This window comes from Nyctereutes procyonoides, unplaced genomic scaffold (genome assembly GCF_905146905.1).
Source record: "Nyctereutes procyonoides isolate TBG_1078 unplaced genomic scaffold, NYPRO_anot_genome, whole genome shotgun sequence".
NCBI lineage: Eukaryota > Metazoa > Chordata > Mammalia > Carnivora > Canidae > Nyctereutes > Nyctereutes procyonoides.
The window spans coordinates 4669517-4691320 of NW_026575121.1; the positions used below are offsets into that span (position 1 = coordinate 4669517).

The 21804-nt window shown below is 47.4% G+C and overlaps 1 protein-coding gene across 5 annotated transcripts in view; it reads right to left on the reverse strand.

The window, feature by feature from the left end:
* LRCH1 (leucine rich repeats and calponin homology domain containing 1) overlaps positions 1-21804 on the reverse strand; it is a 199927-nt gene that overhangs the window by 168882 nt on the left and 9241 nt on the right. Inside the window, exons 1-2 of one of the 5 annotated variants that reach the window (XM_055335665.1) lie at positions 11550-11631; positions 10810-10984 (exon numbers count right to left, since the gene is read on the reverse strand). The exons of the other annotated variants lie outside the window; for them this stretch is intronic. The gene's annotated coding sequence lies outside the window, so the exon portion shown is untranslated. Of the gene's footprint in view, positions 1-10809; positions 10985-11549; positions 11632-21804 lie in introns of those variants that run through there. 5 annotated transcript variants of the gene reach the window in all.

Below are 21804 nucleotides of genomic sequence, written 5' to 3' on the forward strand. Positions count from 1 at the left end.
CTGTGGGGGGGGGGGATACCTTCCAAGTCCTCCAGTGGATATCTGAAACCACAAATAGTACTGAACCCTGGATATACTGAGTTTTTTTCCTAGACGTACACACCTGTGATAAGTTAACTTCTAAATCAGGCACAGTAAGAAATGAAGAGCAATAACTGAGAATGAAATAGAACAATTACAACAATACACTGTAATAAAAGTCATGAGCGTGTGTTCTCTCTTCTCAGAAGATCTTACTGTATATACTCATCCTTCTTGTGATGCAGTGAGGCGATAAAATGCCTATACGATGAGGTGACACGGGGTGGACGACGTAGGCACAGTGACACGGCGTTAGGCTGCTACTGACCTCCTGAGAGTGCGTCACAGGGAGGATCGTCTGCCTCTGGAGCGTGGTATGCTGGCGGCTGATACCACGGAGAAAGCACAACTGCAGATAAGGGAGGACGACTGAACTCTGAAATCTGCCTCTAATTCCTGGCTAATAAATGTCACTAAAGGAAAAGAACAAGAGCCTTTACGAGGAGACCCATTCATAAATCAGGGACAATCTAAAATTTAATTTGCGTCAAACATCTCCTCTCAGGCACCCACACAATATGTTCCAACATCCTTATTAATTTTCTTCTGACCCTTCTTCTAAAATGCCTCTCCCGTACTGCAAGGTTATCAGGAGTGTCCTCAAGGGCTGTCCAATCTGCCTTCATTCATCAACGCCAAAAATCAATTATCAAGCCTCAATATTTTTTCACTTAATCAGTAAAACAGTCTGCACACTCTATTCACGATGCAACCTATCAGGCCTGTGCAGGAGGCATAACTTTGTATTTTCTCTACCGAAATTTGCCCTTCCACGACTACAGAAAGTGGGGCACATAAATAAAGTCAAGAACAAAGATGGCGCCCAAGGCCATAGCTCCACCCTTCTCTAGATTCAGGGCGGATGGAAATGAGCTTTACTTTCAGCAAGCAGAGTGCTGAGGGTGCTGTTGTTAGAAGACTTACAATGCCATAGACATGGCCAACAAGCACATGAGAAAATGCTCCGCATCACTTGCCATCAGGGAAATACAAATCAAAACCACCATGAGATCCCACCTCACACCAGTGAGAACGGGGAAAATTAACAAGGCAGGAAACCACAAATGTTGGAGAGGATGCGGAGAAAAGGGAACCCTCTTACACTGTTGGTGGGAATGTGACCTGGTGCAGCCACTCTGGAAAACTGTGTGGAGGCTCCTCAAGGGGTTAAAAATAGACCTGCCCTACGACCCAGCAATTGCACTGTTAGGGATTTACCCCAAAGATGCAGATGCAGTGAAACACCGGGACACCTGCACCCCGGTGTTCACAGCAGCAATGTCCACAATAGCCAAACTGTGGAAGGAGCCTTGGTGTCCATCGAAGGATGATGGATAAAGAAGTTGTAGTCTGTGCATACAATGGAATATTCCTCAGCCATCAGAAACCAAATACCCACCATTTGCTTCGACGTGGAGGGACCTGGAGGGTATTATGCTGAGTGAAATAAGTCAATCGGAGAAGGACAAACATTATATGGTCTCATTCATTTGGGGAATATAAAAAATAGTGAAAGGGAATAAAGGGGAAAGGAGAAAAAAATGAGTGGGAAATATCAGAGAGGGAGACAGAACATGAAGACTCCTAACTCTGGGAAACGAACTAGGGGGGGTGGAAGGGGAGGTGGGCAGGGGGTGGGGGTGACGGGCACTGAGGGGGACACTTGACAGGATGAGCACTGGGTGTTATTCTATATGTTGGCAAAGTGAACACCAATAAAAAATTAAAAAATAAAAAAGACTTACAATGCAAACGACTTGGATTGGTAAAGAAAAGTCTAGACTTATGAGCTTCTAGTCGTATCTGTCACAGGAGCTGTTTGATCCTTAGCAAACCACACACACATCTCAAGGGCCTCGGCGAGAAGAGATGACTGGGGTCTTTCGAGGCCTACTCTTCAATTTCCTGATCAAGATATTGAGACCCAAGGAGAGTCACTGTCCCTCCTCTTTTGAAGCTGAAACAAAATCCTAGACACCTGGAACCACATCTACACAAAACATCTCACAGTCCTTTCTGCTCAGGGAGATGGGATGCTAGGGGAGAGCTGCTGGTGAGGACAAAAGACGCAGGACGCTGGCCTAATCCCCGACGCTTACTACTGCAGCACCAGCACAGTTCCTAAAAGCTAGGGAAGGAAGGAAGCCAATCACCGCTGGCTGAAAGAACAAACAAATGAGTGAAGTTGTCCTCAGCCTTGCTGGGGCTCTTCACGGCCGCCAACCACATGTGACAGGCAGCCCTGGACCCCATGTGTGGCCTTTCCTAAGGCTCCCCAAGCAGCAAATACCACACTGAATTTAGCAAAATGTGCCATCTCTGCGGTCCTACCCACTGGTCTTTCTCCTGTCTGTTATTTTCTTCCCCTCCCTTTAGTTTTACAATCATTTTTTTGTATCTCCTATAGGTCAAGCTATTTCTAGATGCTAGGCTACCAATACACACGTTAACATAGTGCGAGGGCCTGTGAAAAGAATGCATGATGCTTTTAGGGCTTCAAGACTCCAAATGAAAAGTAAAAATAAATTTTAAAGTGTATTCCCCCCACCCCACCCCACCCCACCCCGTACTGGCCTGGGGAGTTCTCCTAATTGAGAAAACTCTAAAAACAGACACCTGCGAAGCACAACCAAATCTGAATGTATGGTTTAAATTTAAAAAGGGGGGGAAAAAAAACATTTACAAAGACTTAAACCACAGTCTCTGTGGTTTGTTCTTCAGCTGGAAAGGATTTCTTAGAACTGCAATTACATTTATCATACCAGTGTCCTAGGAGGGGGAAATGACAATGTTCATTCTTATCCCCAGTAAATCCAGTTACAACAACAACAAAAAAAGATGTAACCTAAAGAATGAAGATTATTTGAGTGAATGATCCATATGTCTGTAAAGCATATTCAGGGAAACTAAAACTAATTCTAGATCGTGCTGGTTTCTACAACATGGTTGCAAATTACAGAAATGCTGAACGTGTTCTTATGAGTAGCAGAAGTACAAGTGCTTTTAAAACTGCTTTTTTTTTTTTTGATTTTTTATTTATTTATGATAGTCACAGAGAGAGAGAGAGGCAGAGACACAGGCAGAGGGAGAAGCAGGCTCCATGCACCGGAAGCCCGATGTGGGATTCGATCCCGGGTCTCCAGGATCGTGCCCTGGGCCAGAGGCAGGCGCCAAACCGCTGCGCCACCCAGGGATCCCCTAAACATCTTACTTAAAAAGTAGATTCAAAATGTTTTGGACTGGGGATGTCTGGGAGGCTCAGCAGTTGAGCGTCCGCCTTCGGCCCAGGGTGTGATCCCAGGGTCCTGGGATCAAGTCCCGCACCGGGCTGCCCGCAGGGAGCCCGCTTCTCCCTCTGCCTGTGTCTCTGCCTAAGTGTCTCTCAGGAATAAATAAATAAACTCTTTTAAAAAATGTTTTCAACTATATGTCAGAAATTGTACCAAGTTGTTCCTACTCATTTAGTTCTAAAACCTTACTAATAATAAGAGAAAAAGACACCCGTTCGTTGTAAGAGCTGGAAATATTTCTAGTTACCGATGAAAACTGCAGTTCTCTTACAGAACCACTTCTTCTCAATGTCACTATTACCCCATAAATTTCCCTTTTCTTTTCAGTAGTGAAGCAAATTGAGAATTCTCTGCTCTTTCATTGCCTACTTGTGTGGAGGCAGTTTGGGGAGAAACTTTTATAGCAGACCAAAATATACTTGCCCATCAGTTCCCAACTGACACACAAATTCCACCCATACTTTACATATAGCTTCATCTCAGGACGATCCACTTCTTTTCACACTAAGTGGTACTTCATAAAACACTATTAAATAGATACCATGTGGGTTCTGACTATAAAATTGTCACCAGACTGAAATGCCATGTTAAAACTAAGAAGTAAAACGCTAGGAAGTTCAGAGCACTTAGGAAGAAATCCAAGGGACAAAGTCTCAAAGGACAGAAGCACACAGAGGCACAGTCAAGCAGCCTAACGGGAGGAACGCAGGCTGCAGGGACCCGCAGAGATCCTATGGGGGCCGAGGGGACTCTGCAGCATCCTCAGAAAGAAAAGAATGGGGACATCTGCTGTATCAGCAACACAGTCTAGACAGCTGGGCAGGTCTGATTCGGGAGATCTGGGTTGGGGGGAGCCTGGGCCCGCCTCTCCGTGAGCTCCCAGGTGATGCCGGAACTACTGGTCCAAGGACCCACCATACCTCAGGGGGGCAAGATCTTAAATCAAATGTGAAAAAATGAGACTAATGCAGCACACTGTGGGACGAAATGAGGCTACGTGTGCAAGGAAATTTAGGTTGCCTGGATGAAAGCCACTCTGTAACTAAAATTACAATTACCCCAGTGGTAAACTGAACAGACTATAATTTAAATGTCTTAATTATCCTTATGTCTTTTTAAGTCCTGTTGCCTAGAATTTCAGAGTCGTACATACTTTGGATAAAGTCACAGACAGATTAATTTTTTTTTACTAACAAATGCAATGTTTTTCTAATCTCACGCGATCTTTCTGAGAGTTAACATGAATTTCTAATAAAAGGCATGTGTTTCCCCTGAGATATTGGAAATTGGTTACCATAGTTTCTACATTTCTTCTTTCTTGTTTAGGCTAAACATCGGTTTCTTCAATTATCCTTTGGTTAATAAGGCTTTGTTTTGTTTTGTTTTGAAGTAGGCTTTAAGCCCAGTGTGGAGCCCAACATGGGGGCTTGAACTCACGACCCTGAGATCAAAAGTTGGATGCTGGGCAGCCCGGGTGGCTCAGTGGTTTAGCATCACCTTCAGCCCAGGGCATGATCCTGGAGACCCGGGATCGAGTCCCACATCGGGCTCCAGGCAGGGTGCGTGGACGAGACAGCCTACAGGGGGAGAGGCAGCGAGCGCGCTGGGGGTGGGGGCGAGCTGGTTTGTTTGTTTGTTTTGAGGGTATATGTTTTTTAGATAGGGGGAGGTCGGTATAAGGTCGGTGACTTCCCTGGCTACCAAGGGTGGTTTTTGTCGGGGTGGAACTAGGGGGGTGGGGAGAGTAGATTTTTCGATGGGGTGTGGGCGTCTGGGGGATAAGAGGAGGGTAGTAGTTTTTCGCGTAATGTTTAGTTCTTTAGTAGTGTTTATGTTTGTTCGTGGGGGGGCCTGGGTAGGGTGGGGGTCGTCCGGGTTTTTGTAAGGTGAGGGTGGGGGTTGGAGGAAGGTGTTTGAGACCTGCTGAAGGGGGATATGGAACATGGCGGGCTGGTGTGGTTTTGTGGGACCCTGTTTGTGGATGGTTCGGGGCAGGTGGCCTATGTGCGTGACTTTGGGAACATGGGATGGTTGATGGCAGTGTTGTGATTTTGTTTAGGAAGTGGGATGGGCAATGTTAGTCGGTGGGAGTGCTCCGCACTTTTATTGTCAAAGTATTTTGGGATGCGCGTTTTTGGGGAAAATGCACTATATAAAAAATCACTTTCGTGACTCCATGCAGCTTAAGAATCTTGGTTTTATATATATATATATATATATATATATATATATATATATATATATATATACACACACACACACACACACACACATACACACATATATTTACATATTTGTATATATTTGCATATATTTATATATATATATATCTTGGTTGAAATGTTAATAAGTAACACAAATAAAAGGAAAAAATTAAAGTCAAAAGTTTGTAGGAATCCAGGGATGCCTGGGTGGCTCAGTCGTAAAGCACCTTCCATTCAAGTCATGATCTCAGGGTCCTGGGATCAAATCCTGCATCCGGCTCCTGACTCAGCGGGGAGCCTGCTTCTCCCCCTGCCTGCCTCTCTCCCTGCTTGTGCGCTTGCACGCTCGCGCTCTCTCTCTCTCTGACAAATAAATACATAGAATAAAATCTAAAAGTTTATAGGAATCCAGTCAGATCACATCACATCGCGAACACCTGCTCTATGAAACAGAAGAGAAACCTAGGGGGGTTCATGACCTTGAGTCGCCTAGGATCTAAAAACTGGATGTGCTGCCCAGAAGCGGGTACTGACAGTTACACGTGCAGCCAGGAATCCGAAGCCACTTTTGGAGCCAAAAGCTCACGAGTGGCTTCTGAATTAGAAGCTTTCCATATGGAAGAGTGGAGGGTAGGTGAGAGCCACAGAAGGTGGACAAAACTACCCTCCCCTATCCCCAACCAAGACCTCCAGCGCATGATATAAATCACTGACTTAATTCGGCAATAAAAATGTCCTGGTACAGTGAAATCCACTCTTTCGCATTTGGCCAGGAGTCTCACTGGCTGTGTTTCTTTAGCAACCAGAAAAGAGAATATTAGTGCTTTTTAACTTGGCTGGTGGAGGAGGGGCACAGGGTTACAGCAAACGTCACCAACACCTTGAAAACAGAGGAAGCTACTAGAATGGACTTGCCTCTGTAGCTGTCAGAATGAAAGGCCAAAGGTGAGATTTGATAGACTTTTAAAAGATAAAGAAGAGCTTTGTGATTTTATGACGTTCAGTCTTTGGAGAATCTGTAGCAGGATATTCCTTGAGATCGCCGCGAACAGACACGCTGCATGCCTCTGGCTTTGATCAACGCGGATTTCTTGGGAATATATTTTTGAGAAATGTCTTAAGTTCCCAGCTCCACCCTTGGCTAAACGAAACTGTCGTTTGTTTTCTTTCTGAGACAGCGAGTCTCTGCGGCGTGAGCTGTTGGGAGAGCTGGGGTAGAGCCTTTCTCCCTGAGCCCGACCACCTCGGTGAAGGCCTTGGCATCACTGACCGTCTAATTCCATCGCACACCACCACGCTCATCCCCCCGTTAGCACATCTAACAGAGCTCAGAAGCAACCTCTGGGCCCCCAGAAAGATGAAATGATAGAAAAGATGAGAGCAACAACTGTTCTCCCATTGGTGGAAAAGCCTGGTAACGAGGGTCCTTTGTGTCCTACAACACACTCGGATGTTTAGAACAGCTGGGGTCCCGTGAAACGAGCAGCTTTTTGCTCAGACCCTCCACTTTCTTAAAAAAAATTTTTTTTAAATTATGATTTATTTAGGATTGTATAAAGGAAGGGCAACCACATTGTGGGAAGGAGGAGAAAACAAAAAGGAGTACGTGGGCATGAAAGGGTGGCAGGAGGGTGGGTGGAAAACTCTGAAGGGCTAAGCGGCCTTCGGTGGTGATTTCTGCCCTCCGTGTTGTTCAGTGCAGGGGAACAGAGAAGGGCATAGGCTGGAGTCCCCGAAAGGGCCGCTGCACCCCTGTAGAACTGCCCACCCTTGGGTGCTTCAGATTGCTCACATCTAATACAGGGATGATCCCGAGAGTACCTTGCCTTGTGGGACTTCCGTGAGGCTCGGGTGAACTAACAAACACCCTGTGCCTGGAGCCCGGCATGGCACGGGCATGCGTTTGGGGGGTGCCACGAATCTCACCGCACCGCCCTCGCTCAGTTCCCGTCCCCAGATCCTGTGGGCCCACTGCCTCCACCTCAACTCCCAGATCCCTTTGGTGTTACTGCTGTTTTGCCATTTATTTCTGTCCCTGGCCCCCCAGCCCCGCCGCACCTCCCTTTAAGCCCTTTCCTACGACGCTCCTGGCTCCGTCAGGGCTGTATTCCACAAGGGTTGGGGGGGCAGGGGGTGAGAGGCAGGAGGCAAAAGCTCCCTAGCTGCAGTGGGGTCCATTAAGGCAGTGAAAGAGACGAGGAGGCCGAAGGACCCACCCAAACCCCACCTGCAAGTTTCTAAACGTCAGGAAAGAGATGGCACATGAACCCACTCGCCAGCACAACAGCGCCACAGGGGGTGTGTTTTACTTGATTGCATTAATCTCGTGAATGCTAGACCCACTGGCAAAGCAATCTAGAAGCTCAGTCAGTGATCCATGTATTAACAAAAGGAGAAGTTCCAGCTGTACACTTCGCTATCTGAAGCATCACTATACTGCTACTGCTGCTGCTAGTAATAATAATAATAATAATAATAATAATAATAATAATAATGAAGGCCTAACGTCAGCCCTTGTGCACAAATTCTCTTTCCTAGAGCTTCACTAGAAATGACCCAGCATGGCTCAGCGGTTTGGCACCTGCCTTCAGCCCAGGGCGTGATGCTGGGGTCCCAGGATTGAGTCCCGCATCGGGCTCCCGGCATGGAGCCTGCTTCTCCCTCTGCCTGTGTCTCTGCCTCTCTCTCTCTCTCTCTCTCTCGAATAAATAAATAAATAATTTAAAAAAAAAAAAAGGAAAGAAATGACCCAGCACTGGAAACTGGAATTTTTACCAATTCCCCTTGTGCTCTGCTCATCTTTGGTAGAAAGAGCTTTGGCCCTAAAGCTCGGTCCTTTCCAATGTCACTGAAATGCGTTTAAGCCCCCCATCTTGGTCCACTGCGTGTCAGAGATGTTTCTCTGGCGACATTAGGTTCCATCATCATGTTTGCACTAATTAATCCACATCTTAACAGCATCGATAATGGCAAAAAAAAAAAGGAAGGCACTCTCCTCTTGGTCTCACAAACGAGCTCCTCTTCCAAGCCCTGCTGCAAAATATAAATTCACCGGTCCTTTATCAATCTTACAGATTTGTCCCAGATCAAAAAGTAAGTGTCCCCAATTCCAATGTCAGTGCCTCTGGAGCACAAAGCAGTGTGCACTACCCCTACGTGCTGGCATTACAACACAGCACAGAACCCTTTATGTTTTGCTATCGTTATTTCAACTTCCACTTAAGGTGCAAGTGGCAAATTACGCTCTGTAGGATTTCATATCCCATTCTGAAAATAGAGGATTCCAGTAAGAAGGTAAGAAAGGGGCCCTATAAGAAAAAGTAAAATAACCAGTGCTCTTTTTATTAGTTTACATTTTTAGATACATCCATAGTCAGGTTATACTTTGATTACAGGTGATAGAAGTCATTTTAAAACTCCCTCTTGGGGATCCCTGGGTGGCGCAGCGGTTTGGCGCCTGCCTTTGGCCCAGGGCGCGATCCTGGAGACCCGGGATCGAATCCCACATCAGGCTCCCGTGCATGGAGCCTGCTTCTCCCTCTGCCTGTGTCTCTGCCTCTCTCCCTCTGTGTCTCTCATGAATAAATAAATAAAATCTTTTAAGAGATTAACTAATTAAAATAAAATAAAATAAAAGTTGGAGACTAAGAAGAGGCACCTGGATGGCTCAGTTGGTTAAGCGGACGACTCTTGGTGTCCGCTCAGGGTCGTGAGATCAAGCCTCACACTCGGCACGGAGTCTGCTTGAGATTCTCAATCCCTCCCTCTACCACCCCCACTTGTGCTCTCTCTCCTTCTCACTCTAAAATAAATAAATAAATCTTAAAAAAAAATGGGAGACAGGAGGACCGGAGTCTAAGAAAGGAACAAATGCCATTAAAAAATAATAATAATAAAAAGCCGTGGGCTAGTAACATTCAGGCCAAAATGCTTCAAGAGCTTCCCCTGTCCCACACCCCACTTGCCTGAGGGGTTTCAGCCCAGGAAGCCAGTCTCCAGACCTGCCTTTCTGAGGGATGGACCCATTACACAATGAACTTCACAATGCTGTATTATTTCGATGTTCACATGGCTCAGGTACATCAGGACAAAGCGGGCAGCTGCCTTTCGATGAGTCTGCAGAAAAACGGACTCTGAAAGGCATGAAGGTGGTGAAAAGTGGTAAGGTAATTCAGGGAAGAAACTAAAGGGTATTTGCTCTGTTGTGATCACGGAGGTGTTATCACCTCTTTATTGTTCACATCATCAGGTCGATAGTGAACTCCCCAAAAAAGGAGCCCGCTTTATCCTCTATTCAACTCAGCCGGGAAAAGTGATTAACACAGAGAAAGATCATCTTTTTTTCTCCCCCTCACTAGTGACAAAGTGAGCATATACAGAAACACCATTCCCAACAGAGAAAAAACAAGCAAGGGCCTAAAAAGACACAGCGCATTATCAATCCACCTAATATTGGTGTCTCGTTCTGCAAGACAAGCAAGGGTTCTAAAAAGCCACCTTTCATAGTGATTCCTATTTCTCTGATGAGTTAAAAAAAAAAAAAAAAAGATCACGGATGACAAGCGACGGTCCAGGCTAGAGTTAAGCTGTGTTCGGTGGGTTCCTACCCGGGGGCGGTCCAGCCTGCAAGTGCTGCCCCATAATTAGACGCTGCTGTCGAGCACATGACGACACTCCTGCTCGACTGAGTCGGCTGAACCAGGTTTCAAAAGAACAGTCCTTTGGCCTATTTTGGTTTTATTCCAAGGTCTACATATAAATTCCAACAGACGCAGCCCCTGCCCTGCCCACAGCACGCCCCCCACCCACACACCTGGGAAAATCATGCTCTGCAGGAGGCAGTGAGCTGCTTTCTGCAGCATATGGTTTTCCCTGCAGAGCTGGGGAAGGCGGTGTGGCCCCTATCAGTTAAAACCATCAACAACCCTAAGAGAAGGCCAACCCCTGCTCCCGGGAGAGCTCCCCCACAGCGTGCTCCCCTGTCCTTTCGGCAGGAGGGCCACGGCCCTGCTTCCACCTGCTTCCACCTCCCAGATGTTGGCATCTAACTGCACCACGCAGGTGTGGCCCAATCCGACCCAGTGACTCCAAGGGGTCCCGCAGCCCAGCCACCACCCCATTTCTGTTCTCAGCCGAGTCCCCAGAACCCAGCATAGTCATTTTGGAGGAGATTAAGAGATCTGAAAACCAACGAGAAAGACAATGGTTCTTCCGCCTGCAACGCTGGTTCTTACCGTCCAGAAAGGCCCAGAGAGGCGATCCGAATGCAGCCAATTGTTAATCAGAGGAGACAAAGACTCTTTTACTGTTTGTACATGAACCAGGCTCCAGTCTTCATATTTTCCTCCCCATTTTAATGAGATCCTCCAGCTGCTACTAATGTGTCATCCTTTTTGCCTCGGCGATGCCCTAAAAACAGCAGTGTTTACACAAGGTGGCACCCATGCCTGGGAACTGTCGGGGAAGCAGGGCCATTGTCTGCACGGGAAGCTTCTGAGGCCGGGCACAGTGGTATGATGTCATGGAGACTTTTATGCTACGTGGGCGCCACAGAGCACACATCCTTTCTGTTCTTCCAAATTAAACACAGACAGCTATGGTTCAATTTGATTTTTTTTAAAGCCAACCGCAGCCAGGAGATTGGAAGTTAAGGCTTCCTCTCCACACCTCGTGCATCTCACTGCTGGAGGAGGATTCCGAGGGATACCCCATGTGCATGTGGTTATAAAGGGATGGAATAAAAAGACTTGGGTTTGTATTTCAGCCTAAGGCAGAGACTCCATCTCTGGAAACAAAAAGCAAAGCTATTGGGGGCCGTGGCGGGGGGAGTGGGGTTCCCTTTCCCGCCTCCACCCTGCTGCATCCACAAAGGCTATGCCCTGGGGCAGGACAGAGGAGGCACCCAGAGCTCTTGGTCTCCCACCAACCCTAACCGTCAGCAGCCTGGAGGGTGGGGAGAGCTCAGAACTACCACCTGACAGCAGCCCAGGATGTGATTTCCTTTTGCTCCTTCCTTGCTTTCTTGCTGTTTCTTTTCTTCTGCTTCTGCCTTTAGAGATGCCAGGAAACAGCTCCCTGGTGATAAAGAAACTGCTTGCAGCAGCACTTTGCCATAAGGACCCCAAAACTTTCTCTCACTCATTTCACCAAAGCCAGCTGCTGTGCTGCCATCCATCAGAACGCAGTCGTCTTATTCATTCACTCTTTCAACATTACTGGGTATTCATTCTGGTTGGTGGAATTTTGAGATGGCCCCCAAGATATCTGTCCCCTCCACCCTCACCGTAGTCTACACCCTGTATAAGCCTCTTCCCTTGACTGCGATGACAATGGGATGTCATCACTCCCATAATTACGTTACCTTACACAGAAGGAGGCTTTTGCAACAGTAATTAAGTTCCCCAACTGGTTGACTGTGAGTTCATAAACAGAGATCATCTCCACAGGCCCGACTTCACCAGGCAATGCTTTTTTCAAGAAGGACTGGAACTGGGACCCTCTCTTAAAGAAAGAAAAAAAAAATCTATGGGTTCTATGATTTCTACAGCCACAAGGAACTGAATTCTGGCAAGAGTCTCCTGAACTTGGACGAGGACTCAGCCTCAGCTAAGAGCAGCCCTAGCCAACACCTTGATGACAGTCTTGTGAGACCCGAGTCGGACGACCTAGCCAAGCGGTGCCCTTAACTCCTGGCCCAGGGAAACTGGGAACAGTAAGTGTTACGTTGCTTTAAGTAACTACATTTTTTTTTTTTTGTGGCGGTTTCTTTTTTTTTTTTTTTTTTTTTTTTGTGGCGGTTTCTTATGAAGCAATGGAACACTAACACAAATGCCTAGGGCTGTGCTGGGATGCTGAGGACAGAGAAGTAAAGAACATAATACAACGAATGTCGCAATAATAAAGGGAAAGTACAAAATTCCATGGGACCATGAGGGAGCCTCTACTTCTGGCTGGTGTGCATGTTGGGGGGTGGAGGTCATGCTGAGAACATCCAAAGAGAAGCAGCATGCTCCCTCATTTTTCAAGGGGCACCAAATTTGACCACATTTAAAACTCAGAGCCTTGGGCACCTGGGTGGCCCCATGATGGAGCATCTGCCTTCAACTCAGGTCATGACCCCGGGGTCCCGGGATCGAGTCCCCCATCGGGGCTCCCTGCATGGAGCCTGCTTCTCCCTCTGCCTGTGTCTCTGCCTCTCTCTCTTTCTCTCTCTCTCTCTCTCTCTGTGTCTCTCAGGAATAAATAAATAAAACCTTTAAAAAAACAAAAACAAAACAAACATGCTGCTATGCGTGAGAACCTCACTACAAGTGCCTTTCAGTTCTTGTTTCTCTGGCTTAGGGAGACATGACATGAACACAAGGCCCATGGCAAATGTCTACTCCAGATGGCTTTCCCCTTGGTCACCAGCACGCCTCAAGGCTGCCACTTTCTTTGGCCATCATCAGCATATGCCTCAGGAATGCCGACTAAGTCCAATGTCTGTCCAGGCTGAACACAGGACGCAAACCCACTGCCAAAAATAAAAATGCATCCTAAAGTCAAATATTAGGTACTCTCAGATGATGTGCTGTTTTGTATCATCCTGGCCAGGGCTTTCCTCCTTCCCTCCTACTCATCATGTTCATTCCCTCTGTATTTCCCAAAGCCCTCCCTCCCTACTCTACCAGAGGCAGGAGCTCAAGGGCTCAGTAGCCAGCTTCATCTTTGGTTTCAGCCAAAAAGAGCTCCCTGCATGCATTTTGTGTAAAAGTCAAGCAGAAAGAATATATGATGTACTTCTATAAATCAAGCACGTTTCTGTGTCCCTCGATTCAGGTCAAATGGATCCCATCATCCCGTCCAAGTTAAATGGCCCCCGTGAGCACACAATGATCTCCCACTGCTTGCAAGGCAATGAACAGGGCTCACATCTAGTCGACACAGGAAGCTGAAAAACACGAGCCCTGTGCAAGGTTTTGAAAACAGACCAAGGTGCACCCATCTCACAGCTTTTGGTTTTGCAGATTTATGCGATGGTGCCATGTCTCCTTCAATTCAGAGAACCTTCTGTGTGCAGAGTATAGGGAGGAAAAGCCCTCCAAGCATGGTTCTAGCACCCTAACCACAAGGCCGAGTAATAATGCTTTATTTAGATGGTGGGGTCCACACCTCACGGCTGTGTGAAGCTAAGCCACATGGTAGGCAACTCCACCAGAGTTTGGAGGGCATAGCTGAGCTTCAACTTCACCCCTCTAAGATCATTAACCTGTAGCAGAGGACACACTTCGTCGTGCAGGTGATGACGGGGTCGGGGGGTGGGGGAAGCAGCAGCACAGAGCCTCCCAGCAGTTCTAGGCTCCCTGAGGTCAGTCAGAGCCAGGAGCCTGTCAAGGATTTCCGCCTCAGACAAGGTGGCTCTAGTCCATCAGGCATATTTTGGTTTGATCTTTTCAGTAATCTCACCCGCTTCCACTGGCCAAAAAGAACCTGTTATTCTAACAGTCGAAAAATGTACTTGTAAATATTTAATGTAAATCTCATCCCTAAAACTAACCAGAATCTTTTATCATTCCTGCTGCCAAAAAGAATTTTGCTGGCTGAATTTATCCAAACAGACAAGGAAAAGATGAAGAAAGGCCAATAAAGATCCCAGACACCAAAATGGGGGAAAAAAAATTAATTCCAAGCAACCAAAGGTAAACAAGTGAGTGTTTATCATCACCAGTTTTAAGTTACTTGGTTGACTTTCTAAAATCTTTTAAATCGTTGGCGTTTGTTTGCCTTCCTTTTAAAAACTTTAGGACACGCACAAAATTGGTTTATATGTTTGAGGAGACGAAATAGTTGCAATAGAAACGCTTTAAAAAAGCAGGAAAGGGGACCCACAAGTATTTTAAGTCTTCAAATGGATGAAGAGAAGAAGGTGCCCCATTGATCCATCAACCATACGAGGTCAGAAAATGCCACTACCCCCTGCCACCCAGAAGAGCCTCCCCTGGTTCTTTCCCTGCGTGTCACTCATCACCATTGGTCCAGCCTCTTCTCCACCAGACTAACTGGCGGCTTCATGAAGGCGGATACCACGCTCATTCTACGACTACATATGAAGCATCCAGCCTGGAGCCTGGCATTCATGGACTTGTCCACTTTGTTCATTTGTTGAGCTCAAATATTTACTAAGATCCTACCACAGGCTAGACACGGCCATGGGAATGAGGAATACTCGTTACGAGAGAAAAAGAAGAACAAGGTGTCTATCAGCATTTGATGATGGAAGGAGAGATCGACAATAAAGCAGCAAACAAAAAAGAAACTAATAATGATAGCTAACAGTTCCTGAGTGCTTCTCATAGGCCAGGCACTCTGTGTTCCTTAGACATTCAACTTCCAAAAGCCTTCTGAAACAGGTACTGGGTAGGGCTTTCCAAGTGACTTCTCCAAAGCCAATAGGCAGAAAAGGAGGAACCCCAACTTCAAATGCTGTGAACGCGGTTCGGAGCCACTGTGCACACCCGATCACCTGATCTCCAGGCCCACTACCTGAATAGCTACCATGGTTCTAAACCCCTTGGAATGTCACAGCAAAAAAAGGGATGGAAGCCAGTGGCAGAGCCATGGTGATCTGGGCACTCTGGTATTTCGTTCTGGGAACGCTCTCAGATCATCCACATTCTAAGGGGCTCGACAGCCCTGGGAGATGACATACCTGGAGCACTTAGAGAAAACCCAGTGCCCACAGCCAGCGCTTCTCAATTACCCAGAGCACAATAGACCATGTGTGGAAGACAGAGTTGGTGTCCATCACTCGAAAATCTGCACTTGAGCCTCTTCTGGCGCTCAGACTAACATGCATCGCTGTGAATTCCACTGACAACTGTTCTCTTGGCATGTAGCATACTCAACAGAAACTCTCTGCAGAGAGGAATGAGAGTGGAGGACAAATCCCAAGATCCAGGAACCAGACCCGATGCAGACCTGTCTTCCCATCGCCCTGGGTAAGCACCATTAGCTTATTAATTCTGTGCCTGAGAAAGGTGGTAAGAGGTGGGGAAGCAGGCTGACCGGAGTAAACTAACAACACAGCAACCTAAAACTTTGAACAGAAATCCTAAGTCATCTTCTCCCATCTTTTAACTTTTAATTTTAATATTAGACATTCCTGCTCCACTATGGTACAAGTCAGGAAGGGCATAAAGTACATCTCCCAAGATAAACATGTTTTATCCGGGGTTGCCGGGCCATTCAAGACTCAATGCCTCCCCATCTTTGCTCTTGTGTCGTCTCTTTTAAAAATCTAACTACTTTGTGGGTTCCACCCTTCCCTTAGCTGCTCATGCTTCTCCAACAGAATAAGGGAATGTTTGTGCTTTTCAATCAACCTATAACTAATTGAAAAGTTTCACTGATATATAGCTAGGCCTTGGAGAGAATAAAAAAAGAAATAAAAGGCCCTGTTGAGAATTAAAATAAAGAAATATAGGTGGAGTTGCTCATGCACAGAGCCGTGCATCTCTAGGGGCAGAAAGACCTGGTTTAATTTTGATGTCTCCGCTTATCAGCTCTGTGACCCGGAACAAATTATTTAAATTGAGCCTCAGTGTTGGAGACCATAAATCAAATTTTTAGCATTGGTGTAAAAAATCATGTGAGGAAATGAGCTGACCTCCTCTCCGCCATGCCCTAGTAAAGGCACAGGAAATGTCACTTTTCCTTTCTTTTCCAGCATCTTCAAGGAGTTTGCAAGGAGTCAGTAAAGAGTAAGATGTGACCCCTCAAGTCAACCCTGGTTTGAATCTGTTTCCCTGCTTAGGGCTTGGACATTTCTCTCTGAGCCTCGATTTTCTCATCTGCCAAATGGGGAGAAAACATATACTTATGTCCTGACGTTGTTTGGAGAGGATTGGTTGAGAAAAGCCACCTGACGTGCACAGCACAATACCTGACTCAATAGATAAGGCAATTATCATTCTTACTGTTATGAACTGGAAAGAAAGGGTAAAGTTAAAGAATAATTGAGGGACAACTGGATCACTTAAACCACCTGTTTCAGACCCAAAGTCTGAGAAGTTTGGAAAGGACAGAGGTACACAGGGAGTGGGGGGCTGGGATTGGGGCCATCCCAGAAGAGGCCGGAGGTAAGATTTGACAGGCACCGGAGTACTGGAGGTTTTTTTGTTTTGTTTTGTTTTGTTTTCTGTTTTTATTTTATTTGGCAAATGCAGAGAGGAGAGCAAAGGTATGATCAAAGGCAAAGTGGAGGCGCTTAACCCAGAACATATGGGGACAGCACAGGAAAAGGCAGCTGGAGCCCCAGGGGCCGTGGGGAGGGTGTGAGGCAAAGCCGGTGGGATAAGCAGGGTGGCGCCAGATGCCAGAGGCCCATCAGCTCTGCCGGCAGGCAGCTGACCCGGGTGGGCAGGCAGGAGAGAGCGGCAGGAGGAGGCCGGCAGGGGCCGGGCACAGCTGTAATGCAGGACCTCCGAAGGGCAGGCCACCCCCAGTGCTACAGGCGACAGCCAGGGAAGAGCCACCGTGCTCTACGTCCTCCGGGAAAAGGTGGTTCTTTCTAAAGGACCATGTGCGTGGTGGGAAAGGCAAACGCTTTAGAGTCAGACAACTGAGATTCAAACCCTGGCTCCTCTGTTTCCCAGGTGGGGATCTCGGGTAAACTGCTTAATCTCGAGGAGCCTCAGTTCCTGTACTTGATGGCATTTCAGGTAAGTGACACCTACCCCACAGGCAGGTGAGCAGGATGGGAGCCTGTCTGCATGGTGTCTGGTGCCCGAGAGGTGCGCAACCAAGGCCTACTGGGCCTTGGGCCTCATAAACCAACATCATCATCCCAGTGGTCCTAGAAAACCTGACTCAGCAGTGTTTACCATCACTAAAATAAAACGCCACTTATAAGTAAGTTAGAACAGTTTATTAGCATGACTATATAGACCGTTAACAAGCAGTTTCAAAAGAGAGAAAATGGAGATCAAAGGATCTGTCCGCTACGATAGAAATAATCAGTCTTCTAACAGTAGGCAATGATTCAGCCGTAAAGCCCCAATTATTCTGGGCTTTAGAGCAGTCTGACAATCAGGGATACAGAGCGAGCGTGCGGAGAACTAGAACAAATGTGGCAAATGGTCTACGTTCTAAGGTGCATAACGGGCCTACTTTACTAAGGTGTAACTTCTACACCAAACGCGCCCCCATTTTTAAGGGTATTTTTTGTCAGTGCTGACCGGCGCACACACCTGGGCACTCAACATTAACAATCAAGAGGGACTTCCATCATACCTACTACCTCCCGTCCCCGCTTCCTGTCTGCTTTCCACATCTGTGTTACTATCATCATTCAAATCATGCCTACAGTTTGCATAGGCTCCTTTCTAGGCTCTACTTCCAAATTTTTAAATGACTACTGCATTTGGCCCATGAAAACTAACAACGAATGCCAAACACCTTCCTGCAAGGGTTTCTTGGTGTGAGTGTTAAAAAGAGAAACTCGCCTAGCAGTGCCATTCCTTCAAAGGACAGCAGTATGGGAAGTAGACAGAGATGGCCAGGATAAGCTCTTCTGATTCTAGACCTGATCTGATACTAACTGGCCAGGGGTGGGATGGGGGGTGGGAGGTGGGGGTGGGCAGGTTGATGTGCAAGTTACCTCGTTCGTCTCCATTTGAGTTTATTCTTAAAAGATGGTGTCTGTGGCCTCACGCCGAGTGGAGCGACCATATGATTTATCATACAAATCAGGAGCTGCTATATGGTTCATCAAGCCAGGGCAAGAGGTATAAACCAGACTGGACTTAGCATGGTGCTACTTACAATCATCCTCTGAGAGCACGTCTTGTGATGTCCACAGTGACCAAATGTTCTCTCCAAAAAAATGAAAGAGTGTTGCATGTCACAAGATATGTTTGAAAGCTGAGGTCTTTCATCCAAAACCGATGGGGCTCATCAACCCAATCTACCGTGTGGTATTAAGAGATTACAAACAAGGCTGCCCGGCTGCCAGAGGAGAGAAGGGGTCGGAGACACTGAAACTAAGAAACCACTTTAGAAAAGACCCAGGCTGCCTGATTATGCAAGCACTTAGCTGGGTTATCCTATCTTTGTCCCTCACTCTCTAAGGGGCAGACATTTGGGGCTCTATCAGGGCATATTACCTCAGAACTCCCACTGTGCAAATTTCATATTGAGATACCAAGTCTTCATTAACATATCAAGGACTTTGGGGGTGGAAGGGGAGCAAAAGCAAGTCTTTACAGCCACCAGCTGAATTTCATAAAACAGATCAGGCTTAGCACATTAGCTCTCATAAAGTCACAGCACAGCGCCCTTTAAAGTGCTGCGCAGATACAAGAAAGCATTAATTGTAAATATCTGAACAAACCACAGCTAGAATTTATTGCAAGACTATAACCACGGGAATGACTGGTACAACTAAAATTAACTTTGATTTATCCAGGCTTTCTAAAGACCAGGAAAGAAAAAAAAAAAGCATAATTGCCTAAAATTGCATGCAGACAGAGATTATCATCCACACCTCCAAGGGAACTGCACAAAGAGGTATCTATCTGCCTTCGATTGCACAATCAGATTCCTTTGAATTGGATCAATTTGCATCAACACAAAAAATTTTGGTTACTTAGCCATAAGCCGTGCTGCCATTTTAGCCAAAATGGGCTGCTGTTCAATCTCATTTGTAAGATCGCGAAAGCAATTAATTAATGTATTGGAGGATCTGTACGCAAAATAAAATGCATTTTGAGAAATCAAATCAATGATTATTACTTAATAAAACAACTTACAGAATATAAATACTTGTATTACAAAGAGAATGTTCTAGAAAGTAAACAACTACATGCTCACTCACCCAACGGGTCTTGTATTCGTTTCTCATAGTAGGGAATAAAGAGCATTTTCACGTCTGACAAATGACAAACCTGAGGCCTCCCTCTCAATTTCCCACCCTTCTCACCCTGAGGCCGAAAACAAGCCTTGGTCCCTAGACTCTTGGCCTCAATACCGTAGCGTGGCACTGAAATAGGGTCCCCCATCCTTCGCTGGGAGCATCCTGAACTCATTCTTCTCATCAGCCTGTCCCCCTCGGGATTTCTCTGACCTGGTAAGATCTAATCAGACCTAAGAACGCAGTTATATCAAAGACCGAATGGAAAGGACATAAAAACTCAGAAGACCTGGTCCTGGCTCAACCCACCCGCTAGCAACACAACCCAGGGAAAGGCTGGGCTTCCTCACGTGTAATTTAGCTCGGACTATTTAGAGCCGGAACAACAAATACCACCTACTCCACCGTCTTCCGAAGACTGTCCCAGAGTATCAGTGACGCTGGCACATGGCGAAAGCGTGGAAGCTCAAGCCTTCTGGGTATTCAAGTCACTTCACGATGTCGCCACACTTCCAGGAACTTAGTCTTTGTGTGCTTTAGATGACTGAATCCCTTGTCTAAAGATAATGGAGTATAAATAATCATGGGCAAGGTCAACGCCAGGCATTGAACTAAGCACTTTACACGGATATTCCTTTACTCACTCCCCGCGACAACCCTCTGATGATTATCCCCATTTCAGGCTGAGGGACCTGAGGTACAGGGAGGTGAAGTTCCAGCCCCCGCCCGGTGGAGCCCAGACTAAGACCAGGGACACCAGTCTGACACGGCTCTAATCCTGTGCCCCCAACTTCCCACGATTCATTTTACCGAAGGAAACCATGACATCATCGTAGGGGACCCCGAGGCCAGGCGGCACCTACGGTCACTCACTGTTCGCCAGACCCGAGCTCAGCTCCGGGTCCCGAACCTTCCCTCGGGAACCACCACGGCCCTGAGGGGAAAGAGCATTTTCACGTCTAACAAATGACGAACCTGAAGCCGCGTGAGATTCAGGAACTTGCTTCAAATTCTAAAAGTAATAAACTGAGGAGGTGATATTTAAAGCATTTAAAAATTACACAGAGGGCAGCCCAGGTGGCTCGGCGGTTTAGCGCCGCCTGCAGCCCAGGGCGTGACCTGGAGACCCGGGATCAAGTCCCACGTCGGGCTCCCGGTGCATGGAGCCTGCTTCTCCCTCTGCCTGGGTCTCTGCCTCTCTCTCTCTCTGAATGCATAAATAAATAAGTCTTTAAAAAAATAAATGAATATTAAAAAAATAAAAATAAAAATTACATGGAGAAGGGTTTCAGTCCCTCACCTGGCTCCCTCAGCCGGGCCGGGAGGCCTCCGCGAGTCCCTGAGCCCACCTCTGACCCTCGTGGGAAGGGACGCCCGCTGGCCAGGGCCCCGGCGGCGGGGAGGCGGGGAGGGAAGCCCTCCCCCAAGACCTCCAGACTCACAATTCCATGTTCAGCTGAAGGCCGCATTTTTTTCCACGGAAACCATAGGAAAGCACCATTAATACGAGGCCCGGCCCTGCCAGGGTTCAACAGAGGGCTGGCGGGAGAACCAAACCACCACTTACTGCTTTATTTCCAAAGGGAAACGTATTTCAAGAAGAACACGGCAGCGAAAGCCCGCGGTGGGACGCGGTGGGACGCGGTGGGACGCGGTGGGACGCGGTGGGACTCCAGCGTGTAGGCCGGGCCGCCCGCCACGCCCGCCCCGCAGCACTCGGATCTGGCTTACCCGGGGCGCGCACGTCCCTCGAACCACACGCAGTAAAGTCCTGCGCTGACACGTTTAACCTGGAACCGTTGTTGGTTTTCCATCTTACACTCCCTGGCCTTGGACCGTGTTCGATTATTAAAGGTTTCACAGGACTTGTTCTTTCGGGGACCAGCCACGCGGCTGCCTGGGAGAGCGTGACCTGAGAGGCCTAGGGAGGGACGGAGGGAGGGACGGAGGATGGAGGAGGGACGGAGGTCCTCCATCCAGGCTCCCGGTTGGGGGGCTCTGGGCTCCACAGAAACAGCCGCCGCTGGGCCGGCATGAGGCTGTGAGACTCTGGCTCAGGACCCGACCCACCACCCTGCTGAGTGACGTCGGTCAGATGGCATCAGCTCTCTGGGCGTCGGGGTCCTCAGTCCTGCAATGAGGGAGAGACGCCAATGGATGCTTCCTCGGCGTCTAAACTCCGTCTTCAGGCCGCAGGAGTCAGGAAAGGCATTTCGGGAGCGGGTGAACTGGGACCAGAGGTGTCAGGAGGTTGGGTGGAACCCAAGCAGCAGCTGGAAGAGTGGGGGGCTGGGAGTTCCTACCATGGTTAGAACACCTGGCAAGAAGTAAATGAGGCGAT